Consider the following 13,683-nt stretch of genomic DNA (forward strand, 5'->3'; position numbering starts at 1 on the left):
CCAAAAAAGTCTCTTGGACCCATATGCTAAAATGAACAGGAAGTGAGCTACGGATTTTTGAATGTCCCATTTTTGACGATTTTTGCACATTCACAGGGGGCAGACTTTTGCCCACTTCTCCTACACGTTTCATCTGACTGAGTTAAGACTTGACCTGGACCATGTCAAGACCTGAGCCAACGACAGGGGAAAAAATCTTGACTTTTCGAAATACTATATGATGAAGGCGGGGCATCAAAATTTGTGTTTCGCACTGAAAAAGGATATGCTTAATAACTCCCCGGTACATGCTCCAAAAAATCCCAAACTTGACATGTATGTTTATCGTCAAGGCCTGAAGCTATCTCTATGACAACATTCAGTTATATATGCAGCGTCACCTAGCCCATGAGGCATAAAAAAAAAATATCCCACATACGGTATTTTGTACAAAAAATGTAAACTCATTCTAAGTGTGATAACTAAGTCATTTATGAATATTCTTTTAGTTTCCACCACTCAAAATGTTCACTGGCATCAGACTTATCCAAACATATATATATTTTTATTTATTTTTGATAGCCTCTGTGGACATTAAAAGCAATATCGTGAATGAAGGATATGCATAATAACTCCACGGTACATGCTCCAAAAAAAATCCCACACTTGACATGTATGCTTATAATCAAGGCCTGAAGGTATCTCTATGACAACATTCAGTTATAAATACAGCGCCACCTAGCCCTTGAGGCATAATATATAAAAAAACAAAAAAAACACATACGGTATTTTGTACAAAAAATGTAAACTCATTCTAAGTGTGATAACTAAGTCATTTATGAATATTCTTTTAGTTTCCACCACTCAAATTCTTCACTGGCTTCACACCGATCCAAACGTATGTATGTTTCCATTTTGTTTTATTTATTTTTGATTGCCCCTTTGGACAATAAAAGTAACATTGTGCAATGAGTACAACGAGCGATGATGTATATATACACTTTTACAAAAAATACCAATCAGGGCAACTCATTGCCTAAAAACAAATAAGGACGCTGATTTTTGCAGGTCTTAACAATCACCAAAACCCGTTGAGCTTGACACACACTGGCAAAAAAAATATTCTACATGTAAACGTTTATTATGCCATTTTCAAATAAATTTTGCTTCCAATATGCCAGTACCCCAACGTGCAAGGACCCCAACGTGGCCCGGGCTGCGAGGGCCCTTTATAGCTGCTCGCAGCTCTAGTTAGGGCCCGAGCAGCGACCGCTGCGAGGTCCCTATTGTTTTTGTAAAAATTATTATTATTATTATTATTATTATTAGAGCCCGAGCAGCGACCGCTGCGAGGTCCCTATTGTTTTTGTAAAAATTATTATTAGGGCCCGAGCAGCGACCGCTGCGAGGTCCCTATTGTTTTTGTAAAAATTCTTCTTCTTCTTCTTCTTCTTCTTCTTTATTCTCCGCAAACGATCGCGATTTTGGGTACCTAAACATTCACGAAAACTCACCGAACTTTGCGCACTCTTCGGGCCCGGCGAAAAATTTTATATTATGAAGGCGTCATAACAACGCGACTCTATAGCGCCCCCTAGCGTAGAAAAATAATAACCAAGCCCGGCACGTTTGAGCTAGAGCAACGAAAATTGGCAGGCACGTGTAGCCCCCCGAGACGCACAAAAAAGTCTATTGGGACCATGTAGCTAAAATGTACAGGAAATGAGCTATGAATTTTTTAATGTCCAATTTTGGCCTATTTTGGCACATTCACTGTGGTCATGCTTTTTCCCCCTTTGCAAACATTTTTCATCCAGTTGACTTCAAAATTGGCATTTATCATCTCAAGACCTGAGACAACAACTGGGCAAAAAACTTTGACTTTTTGAAATACTATATGACGGGGGCGGGGCATCAAATATTGCCTTGAAAATTTCATTTGTCCAGAAAGAGCAAATGCTTAATAACTCCCATGTTCAAGCTCCGAAAAATCTCAAACTTCTCAGAAAACGTAATAGTCACGGCCTGAAAACATCTATATGATAAAATTCAGTTATACATATAGCGCCACCTAGTGGTAACAATAAATGTCATACTTTACGTTTTTAGCTACAGTGCTGAGCTCGTTGAAGGGATCCAGTTGAAAATTGGTCAGAAAAGCCTTAAGATGTTGATCATGCCCCACACAGAATATTGTAACTTTTCGCCAAAGGGCGTGGCCGCTACGGTGACGCAAAGTCTGAAGATTTTTCGTGACAATAAAAGCTGCATTAACTTGACCGAGATGATCCTATCTTCTCAAAATTTCACACATTTGATGAGAGTCCAGCCCTAAAGACATCTACGAACTTATATTTCATCTTACTGATAGCGCCACCTAGTGGCATTTTTTTTTCTTACGAATTTTCTTCTACGTTTTTGTCCAAACACGTTAACTGGACCTACCTCAGATTTGCTCAGATGAGGGTTTCGGCCTTCATGATGTCACAACACGAAGTTTGTGAGTTTTCGTGAATTGCTGTGGGCGTGGCTAAGCGCTGTTCGCCAAGAAAACAACGCCGGTTTTGAGGGTCTAAACATGCACAGAAACTCATGAAACTTGGCACACACATCTGGCCTGGTAAAATGAGCAATATTTTAATGTTGATTGTGCTATTTTTACAAAAATGACTCAATAGCGCCCCCTAGAAAATTTTAACGAAGCAGCCCCGGTTGTACGTTTAAGCAAGATCTACGAAAAATTTTAGGTGTATGAGGGAGCCCAAGACCTACATAAAAGTCTCTTGGACCCATATGCTAAAATGAACAGGAAGTGAGCTACGAATTTTTGAATGTCCCATTTTTGATGATTTTTGCACATTTACAGGGGGCATACTTTTGCCCACTTCTTCTCCACGTTTCATCCGACTGAGTTAAGACTTGACCTGGACAATGTCAAGACCTGAGCCAACGACAGGGGGGAAAATCTTGACTTTTCAAAATACTATATGATGAGGGCGTGGCATCAAAATTTGTGTTTCGCAATGAAAAAGGATATACTTGATAACTCCCCGGTACATGCTCCAAAAAATCCCAAACTTGACATGTATGTTTATCGTCAAGGCCTGAAGTTATCTCTATGACAACATTCAGTTATATATGCAGCGCCACCTAGCCCTTGAGGCATAAAAAAAAAATACCCCACATACGGTATTTTGTACAAAAAATGTAAACTCATTCTAAGTGTGATAACTCAGTCATTTATGAATATTCTTTTAGTTTCCACCACTCAAAATGTTCACTGGCATCAGACCTAACCAAACATACATATTTTTGTTATTTAGTTTTATGTATTTTTGATAGCCTCTATGGACATTAAAAGCAATATCGTGAATGAAGGCTATGCTTAATAACTCCCAGGTACATGTTCCAAAAAATCCCATACTTGAAATGTATATTTATAGTCAAGGCCTGAAGGTATCTCTATGACAAAATTCAGTTATAAATACAGCGCCACCTAGTCCTTGAGGCATAAAAAAAAAATGGCTCACTTACGGTATTTTTGCAAAAATTGTAAACTCATTGTAAGTGTGATAACTAAGTCATTTATGAATATTCTTTTACTTTCCACCACTCAATATGTTCACTGGCATCAGACCGATCCAAACATACGTATTTTTTATTTAGTTTTTTTTTTTTTTTTGATCGCCTCTATGGACAATAAAAGCAACATTGTGCAATGAGTACGAGCGATGATGTGTGTATATCTACTTTTACGAAAAATACCAATCAGGGTAACTCATTGCCTAAAAATAAAAAAAAGACGCTGATTTTTGCAGATCTTAACAATCACCAAAACCCATTGAGCTTGACACACTCATCACACCTGGCAAAAAAAAAATAAATCCACATGTTTATCATGCCATTTTCAAAGAAATTCTGCTTCCAATGTGCCAGTACCCCAATGTGCAAGTTCCCCAACGTGCAAGTACCCCAACGTGGCCCAGGCTGCGAGGGCCCTTTATAGCTGCTCGCAGCTCTAGTTAGGGCCCGAGCAGCGGCGGCGGCGGTGCCGCTGCGAGGCCCTATTGTTTTTGTAGGAATTCTTCTTATTAGGGCCCGAGCAGCGACCGCTGCGAGGTCCCTATTGTTTTTCAAGGAATTCTTATTATTCTTCTTTTTAGGGCCCGAGCAGCGACCGCTGCGAGGTCCCTATTGTTCCTGAAGGAATTCTTATTAGGGCCCGAGCAGCGGCGGCGGCGGTGCCGCTGCGAGGCCCTATTGTTTTTGTAGGAATTCTTCTTCTTCTTATTATTATTATTATTATTCTCCGCAAACAATCGCATTTTTGAGACGCTAAACGTGAATGAAAACTCACCAAACTTTACACGCACATCAGGCCTGGCGAAAAATTTGATATTTTAAAGTCGCCCTACATGATAACAGAAAAATGGCTCCATAGCGCCACCTACATAGGTTAAACGGATCCCTGTCCCGCTACGATTGTCCTATGGCGACGAAAATTGTGTGGCACCCGTAGCACATCCAGATGAACAAAAACCTCTTTGATGTGTGTACCCTAAAATAGACAGAAAGTGAGGTATGATCATCTGAATGTCCAATTTTGGCCCAGTTTTGCACATTTACAGGGGTCATACTTTTGCCCGCTTCTACTACACGGTTAACCCGATTGACTTCAAACTTGGGCTGTACCATCTCAACACCTGGGACAACATCATGGTAAAAAATCTAAAGTTTTTGATATACTATATGACGGCGGCGACGCATCAAATTTAGAGTTTAAAAATTCTTACTTCACGAAGCATTGCCGGTTGTACGTTTAATCTAGAGCTACGAAAATTGGTACACATATGTAACAGGCTATGACCTACAAAAAACTCTTTTTGAACCATATGCTAAACCTCACAGGAAGTCCGCCATTTTGATATATTTTGGAACGTGTTGCCATTTTTTTGGCCATTTCATTGGGGTCTTATTTTAACGAACTCCTCCTACAGTGTTTATCCGATCATCTTCAAACTTGGTGTGATTCATCTTAAGATGTTGAAGATGAAAAGTTATTGAAAGCTTTGTATTTCGTCGCACGCTGTTGTCATGGCATGCACTGTTTGCAAAGGAAAAAAAATATCCTTAAAGAAGCATTCCCATTTGTACGAAGCAGCGAGAGCTACGAAAATTTGTAGACATATGTAACAGCCCAAGATGTACAAAAAAGTCTCTTGGTGCCCTGTGCTAAACCCAACAGGAAGTCCCCCAGGGGCCGGGCATCACATTTTGAGCTAAAAAACTCCTCTTTAACAAAGCATACCCGGCTGTACGTTTCACCTAGAGTTACCAAAATTTGTAGAGGTATATAACAGCCCTCGAGGTACAAAAAACTCTTTTTGAACCATATACTAAACCTAACAGGACGTCCGCCATTTTGATTTACTTTGGAATGTGTTGCCATTTTTTGGGCCATTTCATAGGGGTCATATTTTAACGAACTCCTCCTACAGAGATTATCCGATCATCTTCAAACTTGGTGTGACTCATCTTAAGATGTTGAGGATGAAAAGTTATTGAAAGCTCTTTATTTCGTCGCACGCTGTTGTCGTGGCATGCACTTTTTGCAAAGGAAAAAAAATCCTTCTTAATGAAGCATTCCCAGTTGTACGAAGTAGCTAGAGCTACAAAAATTTGTAGACATATGTAACAGCCCACAATGTACAAAAAAAGTCTCTTGGTGCCATGTGCTAAATCCAACAGGAAGTCCCCCAGGGGCCGGGCATCACATTTTGTGCTAGAAAACTCCTCTTTAACGAAGCATTCCCGGTTGTACGTTTCACCTAGCGCGATGATAATTTGCAGGCATACATAAGAGCCCACGATGTACAAAAAAGTCTCTTGGAACCATGTGCTCAACCAAACAGGAAGTCTGCCATTTTGATTTACGATGGGATTTGTTGCCATTTTTTGTGGCCTTTTTCAGGGGTCATATTTTAACGAACTCCTCGTACAAAGTTCATCCGACCGTCTTCAAACTTGGTGTGTTTCATCTTAAGATGTTTAAGATGCAAAGTTATCGAAAGTTTTTTATTTTGTCGCACGCTGCTTCTATAGCGATGCATTGTTTGCCAAGTAAAGTGCTGCTTTGTTTTTTTATCTATACATGTGTGAAAACTCATGAAACTTTGCAAACACATCAGACTTGTCATGAACATGAATTTTTAGAGATTTATTGTGCAATTTGCAATAAATAGCGCCCTCTAGACATTTTTATGAAGTATTTCCGATTGTATGATTCTGCTAGATTTGTGAAAATTAGGACAGACCCCTACCAGCCTAATACCTACAAAAAGGTATTATGTAGCCATTTGCCAAACCAAAGAGGAAGTCCGCTATTTTGATTTTGTTTCGGGAATTATACATCATTTTTGGCCTCTTTCATTAAACTTTGCACAGACAAGGCATGGAAAAAACTAACATTTTAAATGGTCCTTGTTCCATGTAACAGTACCCCAACGTGCCAGTACCCTGACGTGCAAGTAACCCAACGTTGTGCTCAATAGCGCCCTCTATGCATTTTTATGGAGCATTTCCAATTGTATGATTCAAGCGATACACAACTAAAGATGACTTGACCTAGATTTGTGAAAACTGGGAGGCATACCTATTAGCTTAAGACCTACAAAAAGTAATCTGTAGCCGTATGCTAAACCTAAAAGGAAGTCCGCCATTTTGAATTTATTTTGGGAATTGCACACCATCTTTGGCCTTTTGCACTCACAAAGCTTGTCAAAAACATTTTAGATGGTCCTTGTCCGATTTGACAGTACCCCAACGTGCCAGTACCCCGACGTGCAAGTACCCCAACGTGGCCCAGGTTGCGAGGGCCCTTTATAGCTGCTCGCAGCTCTAGTTATTATTCTTCTTCTTCTTTTTCTTTGTTATTATTCTTTTCCGCAAACAACCACATTTTTGAGGCACTAAACATGAACGAAAACTCACCAAACTTTACACGGAGATCGGGCCTGGCGAAAAATTTGATATTTTAAAGTCGCCATACATGATACATGAAAAATGGCTCTGTAGCGCCACCTACATAGGTTTAACGGATCCCTGTCCCGCTACGATTGTCCTATGGCTACGAAAATTGTGTGGCACCTGTAGCACATCCAGATGAACAAAAACCTCTTTGATATGTGTACCCTAAAATAGACAGAAAGTGAGGTATGAGTATTTGAATGTCCAATTTTGGCCCATTTTTGCACATTTACAGGGGTCATACTTTTGCCCGCTTCTCCTACACGGTTAACCCGATTGACTTCAAACTTGGGCTGTACCATCTCAACACCTGGGACAACATCATGGTAAAAAAATCTAAAGTTTTTGACATACTATATGACGGTGGCGGGGCATCAAATTTACAGTTTCAAAATTCTTACTTAACAAAGCATTGCCGTGGTACGTTTAATTGAGAGCCACGAAAATTGGTACACATATGTAACAGACTATGATCTACAAAAAACTCTTTTTGAACCATATGCTAAACCTAACAGGAAGTCCGCCAGAGGCGAGGCATCAAATTTTGTGTTTCAAAATTCTTATTTAATGAAGCATTCCCGGCTGTACATTTCACCTAGAGTTACCAACGTTTGAAGACATATGTAACAGCCCTCAAGGTACAAAAAACTCTTTTTGAACCATATGCTAAACCGAACAGGAAGTCCGCCATTTTGATTTACTTTGGAACGTGTTGCCATTTTTTGGGCCATTTCATAGGGGTCTTATTTTAACGAACTCCTCCTACAGAGTTTATCCGATCATCTCCAAACTTGGTGTGATTCATCTTAAAATGTTGAAGATGAAAAGTTATTGAAAGCTTTTTATTTCGTCGCACGCTATTGCCGTGGCATGCACAGTTTGCAAAGGAAAAAATTCCCTCTTAATGAAGCATTCACAGTTGTACGAAGCAGCTCGAGCTACGAAAATTTGGAGACAAATTTAACAGCCCACAATGTACAAAAAAGTCTCTTGGTGCCATGTGCTAAACCCAACAGGAAGTCCCGTAAGGGCCGGTCATCACATTTTGAGGTAAAAAACTCCTCTTTAACAAAGCATACCCGGCTGTACGTTTCACCTAGCGCTATGATAATTTAGAGGCATACATAAGAGCCCACGATGTACAAAATAGTCTCTTGGAACCATCTTCCAAAACAAACAGGAAGTCCGCCATTTTGATTTACGTTGGGATTTGTAGCCATTTTTTGTGGCCTTTTTTAGGGGTCATATTTTAACGAATTCCTCCTACAAAATTTATCCGACTGTCTTCAAACTTGGTGTGCTTCATCTTAAGATGTTTAAGATACAAAGTTATCGAAAGTTATTTATTTTGTCCCACACCGTTTCATGGCGATGCATTGTTTGCCAAGTAAAATGCTGCTTTTTTTTTTGGTCTAAACATGTGCAAAAACTCATGAAACTTTACACACACATCAGGCTTGTCATAAGCATGAATATTTTAGAGATTTCTTATTAAATTTGCAATAAATGCTTCAATAGCGCCCTCTAGACATTTTTATGAAGTCTTTCCGATTATATGATTCAGCTAGATGTGTGAATATTGGCAGGCATGCCTAATATATTCAAAAAGTATTCTATATAGCCATGTGCCAATCCATTTTGATTTAATTTTGTTAATTGTGCATCATTTTTGGCCTTTCCATGAAACTTTACAAACACAAAGCATGGCAAAAACTTTTAAAATTTAGATGGTTTCCTATTTGACAGTACCCCAGCATGCCAATACCCCGACGTGCAAATACCCCAACGTGGCCCGGGTTGCGAGGGCCCTTTATAGCTGCTCGCAGCTCTAGTTATTATTATTAGGGCCCGAGCAGCGACCGCTGCGAGGTCCCTATTGTTCCTGAAGGAATTCTTATTATTATTCTTCTTCTTCTTCTTTTTCTTTGTTATTATTCTTTTCCGCAAACAACCACATTTTTGAGGCACTAAACATGAACGAAAACTCACCAAACTTTACACGCAGATCGGGTCTGGCGAAAAATTTGATATTTTAAAGTCGCCATACATGATAACAGAAAAATGGCTCTGTAGCGCCACCTACATAGGTTTAACGGATCCCTGTCCCGCTACGATTGTCCTATGGCTACGAAAATTGTGTGGCACCTGTAGCACATCCAGATGAACAAAAACCTCTTTGATATGTGTACCCTAAAATAGACAGGAAGTGAGGTATGAGTATTTGAATGTCCAATTTTGGCCCATTTTTGCACATTTACAGGGGTCATACTTTTGCCCGCTTCTCCTACACGGTTAACCCGATTGACTTCAAACTTGGGCTGTACCATCTCAACACCTGGGACAACATCATGGTAAAAAATCTAAAGTTTTTGACATACTATATGACGGTGGCGGGGCATCAAATTTACAGTTTCAAAATTCTTACTTAACGAAGCATTGCCGGTGGTACGTTTAATCTAGAGCTACGAAAATTGGTACACATATGTAACAGACTATGATCTACAAAAAAGCCTGTTGGTGCCATATGCTAAACCTAACAGGAAGTCCGCCAGAGGCGAGGCATCAAATTTTGTGTTTCAAAATTCTAACTTAATGAAGCATTCCCGGCTGTACATTTCACCTAGAGTTACCAATATTTGAAGACATATGTAACAGCCCTCAAGGTACAAAAAACTCTTTTTGAACCATATGCTAAACCGAACAGGAAGTCCGCCATTTTGATTTACTTTGGAACGTGTTGCCATTTTTTGGGCCATTTCATAGGGGTCTTATTTTAACGAACTCCTCCTACAGAGTTTATCCGATCATCTCCAAACTTGGTGTGATTCATCTTAAGATGTTGAAGATGAAAAGTTATTGAAAGCTTTTTATTTTGTCGCACGCTGTTGCCGTGGCATGCACAGTTTGCAAAGGAAAAAATTACTTCTTAATGAAGCATTCCCAGTTGTACGAAGCAGCTAGAGCTACGAAAATTTGGAGACAAATGTAACAGCCCACGATGTACAAAAAAGTCTCTTGGTGCCATGTGCTAAACCCAACAGGAAGATGCAAATTTATCAAAAGTTTTTTATTTTGTCGCACGCTGCTGCTATAGCGATGCATTGGTTGCCAAGTAAAGTGCTGCTTTTTTTTTTTTTATCTATACATGTGTGAAAACTCGTGAAACTTTGCACACACATCAGACTTGTCATTAACATGAATTTTTAGAGATTTCTTGTGCAATTTGCAATAAATCGCACCCTCTATACATTTTTTATGGAGCATTTCCGATTGGATGATTCAAGCGCGAAATAACTAAAGATGACTTGACTTGACTTGACCTAGATTTGTGAAAACTCAGAGGCATACCTATTATATTATTATTATTTTTTGTACCTTACAAGATTATCTCTTGTGCCACATTAAACCCCTTTGCAGGCCTGAGCCAAACCACGGTCCATACATTTGATACCACTGCTTTATTTCAATGGTCAAGTACTTCATAACCACACCTACTTATGCTTGTCCTTGCATATATAGTAGACAACAAAGAGCTCTTTCAACAAAAGACATTTCCATCTACAAAGTCATACAAGGTAAGCACTCTATAAATTCTGCAATCACTACACTTCTATTCCTAAATTATCACTTCAAATACCAACAATGGTTAATACAGCTACAAATGTCTTGTATGTTTATGAAGTATGATACTGTATTTATTTCTACTCCTTTGCTTTTCTACAGAACATGAACAAATCACCAAGCAAATTCTCTTTTGATAAAGACCCTCTAATCATCTCCATACGCAAAGATTGCCAACTTTTTTCCGTAAGTATACAATACATAAACTAAACAGGACAACTTTCTCAATCATATACAGTATGCCATACATATATGTATTAAGTTCTCATTTATTAACAGGTTTGTTAAAGGCACCTTTAGTGTGTTTTTCTGTTTGTAATGTTTCTCCACGAGCACGTCTAGCCATTGATATCATGTAGAACACATATGCTAACCTTTTAGAGACAATTGAAGCTTACTTGCACAGTAGCCACTATCTTAACCACTTAATTCACATGTCTACTTGACAACTTATTACATGTAGTGAAATGGTACTTTGTGCGTCTTATGCTTTTTTCTGAACACTGCTTTTCAACTCTTTCCTTAAAACCAATACATGCGGTACTGTTATACTGTATAAATATATATGTCCGTGTGTATATATTTGTATATTCTTTCAAATAAACTCGTTTTGACACACACAGCCATTGAGTAACATGCAACACGACCACAACGTTTTGCACCAACACGTTAGATCTGCTATTTAGAATCATGGAATCTAACATGACTGATTTTCATTGAATGCTTTGTCATTACAGTATGCATGCATTGATCATGCTTTCAGTCGCAACGACTTATACCAGCGCAGCCTTGATCTTCATTCCCAAATGAACCAACTAGTCCATGTGACTCGAGTCAATCGAGCACTTGAAAAACAGATAGACTTCAAAACCAAGCTTGTGAAAGAACTCCAGACTGCATTGGATATAAAGGATGCATGTGATGCATTTGTCCGTGATGGTAAGCTATATGACATGGAAGACACACAAACACTAACACAGCAAGCATCCCCATCCTACACATTGTGTATAATGAATGACATGTTTGACAATGGACATTTTTACATTTTTTTGTTAATGCACGTTCCTTTTTTTCTGTTAGGAATATCTTGAAGGTAACATTGGACTGTTAACTAAAACACTGACTGATTATTGAGCCGCAATTTCTCAATGTATATAATGTGAATACATACTACACTTGATTACTTTCAAATGTGACTGATATCATGTAGCTATGCTGTGATCTTGCCCTCTTTCATCCACTGATAGACACTTCAAAGTTCTTTTTTTTCTGTATCTTCTCAAAATAACTGACATATTCATGGAAAAGATTGTATTTAAATTCTATCATTATTAATTACTATTATTATGTTTATGTCTTTGCCCCTGATTATGATGTTTCTATACCATAGATTTTTTTTAAAAATATTTTTGGACATACTGTGACTTGACCTTTACAATACTAATTTTTACTAAGAAAAAATCAATCACACACCATAATATTTTATACTTATCCTGCATGTATCTGGACACACCATGACAAATTTTACACTTACATAACCATTTATGTACCTGTCGTATCCTTACTTTTATTCATCATTTCATCACACAATCCTAAAACATTGCTTTTTGACCCAGAGGATTCAACTATACCATTTTTGCGTGTCTTATTACTTACTAGCTATATTATTTATTAACGGGCAAAAACTATGAATATAAGATCACCGTCAAATATTACGTCTGTAATATCCATATACAGTGCATTACATAATATGCATTTGTATTAAGACACTACCATGCTAAAAATATGCACACGACTGTTCTGTAAACTACACCTAAGACAACCAAACTTCACAGATCTAACATGATTCTTCATTCTTTTTTGTTCTACAGATGTATCAAATGCTGCCACACAGACAGAAGAAGCCACTGAGGACATGCACGAAGACGATGATCACAATATAACAGGACAGGTTAACCCCCCTGAAGTTTTAGCCCGCAGGTCAAAGCGTCCTAGGACTAATTCATCCATGGAGGTTACATTATCCTAAGACAGACTATGTGCTAACCCAAACTCTTTGACCCCAAGGGATTCATCTGTCCCAGAAAACTTTTACACTAAAGAGTTTATCTGTCCTAGGGCGCTGTTAACCCCAGGTTAAAGTGTTATTTAATCTGTCCTGTTACAACAGCTATACATAAACAGCTGCATTCCTCTCCTGTTCCATCTCTTGCACTTCTTTCATCTCTTTTTCTCCTCTACTTATACCTATGCTTGCTCATGTGCTTTTTTCCCCTTTAGATGATGTCATTGGTTAGCCTGCTTCAAAGCTACATTTTTTCTTGAATAACTGTCACACATTTACTGTTTGCTGGACCCTACAAAACTGTCACAATACTTCACTATGTCATGAATACATATGTGTTGCACAGCGACACCACATTAAGAGTCATCAAAAAGCTTTTTATTTGATCACACACCATCTCTGTGCCATGTAATGTTTTCAAATAAACAGATGCTGGTTTTGAATATCAAACGAGCGACTTTTCATGAAACTTTGCACACACATCAGAAAGTCCACACTTTTGAATTTATTTAGGGAATTGTGCATCATTTTTGGCCTTTTACTGCACCTTTTTACACACAAGGCACGGCAAATGCATTTCTATTTTCCATGGTCCTTGTCTATTTAACAGTACCCCAACGTGCAAGTCCCCCGACTTGCATATACCCCAACGTGGCCCGGGTTGCGAGGGCCCTTTATAGCTGCTCGCAGCTCTAGTTCTTATTATTATTATTATTCTCCGCAAACGATCACATTTTTGAGACACTAAACGTGACCGAAAACTCACCAAACTTTACACGCACATCAGGCCTGGCGAAAAATTTGATATTTTAAAGTCGCCATACATGATAACAGAAAAATGGCTCCTTAGCGCCCCCTACATAGGTTAAACGGATCCCTGTCCCGCTACGATTGTCCGACGGCTATGAAAATTGTGTGGCACCTGTAGCACATCCCAATGAACAAAAACCTCTTTGAAGTGTGTACCCTAAAATAGACAGAAAGTGAGGTAT

General features: G+C 38.7%; 1 long non-coding RNA gene across 1 annotated transcript; it reads left to right on the plus strand.

The window, feature by feature from the left end:
• The first annotated feature begins 9,849 nt into the window (after positions 1-9,849).
• LOC144006457 (uncharacterized) lies at positions 9,850-13,141 on the plus strand. Its single transcript, XR_013279834.1, has 3 exons — positions 9,850-10,812; positions 11,364-11,565; positions 12,498-13,141. It is a non-coding gene; the product is annotated as an uncharacterized LOC144006457 (long non-coding RNA).
• The last annotated feature ends 542 nt before the right edge of the window (positions 13,142-13,683 follow it).

The sequence above is a fragment of the Festucalex cinctus genome, chromosome 18 (genome assembly GCF_051991245.1).
Source record: "Festucalex cinctus isolate MCC-2025b chromosome 18, RoL_Fcin_1.0, whole genome shotgun sequence".
Taxonomy (NCBI): Eukaryota; Metazoa; Chordata; class Actinopteri; order Syngnathiformes; family Syngnathidae; genus Festucalex; species Festucalex cinctus.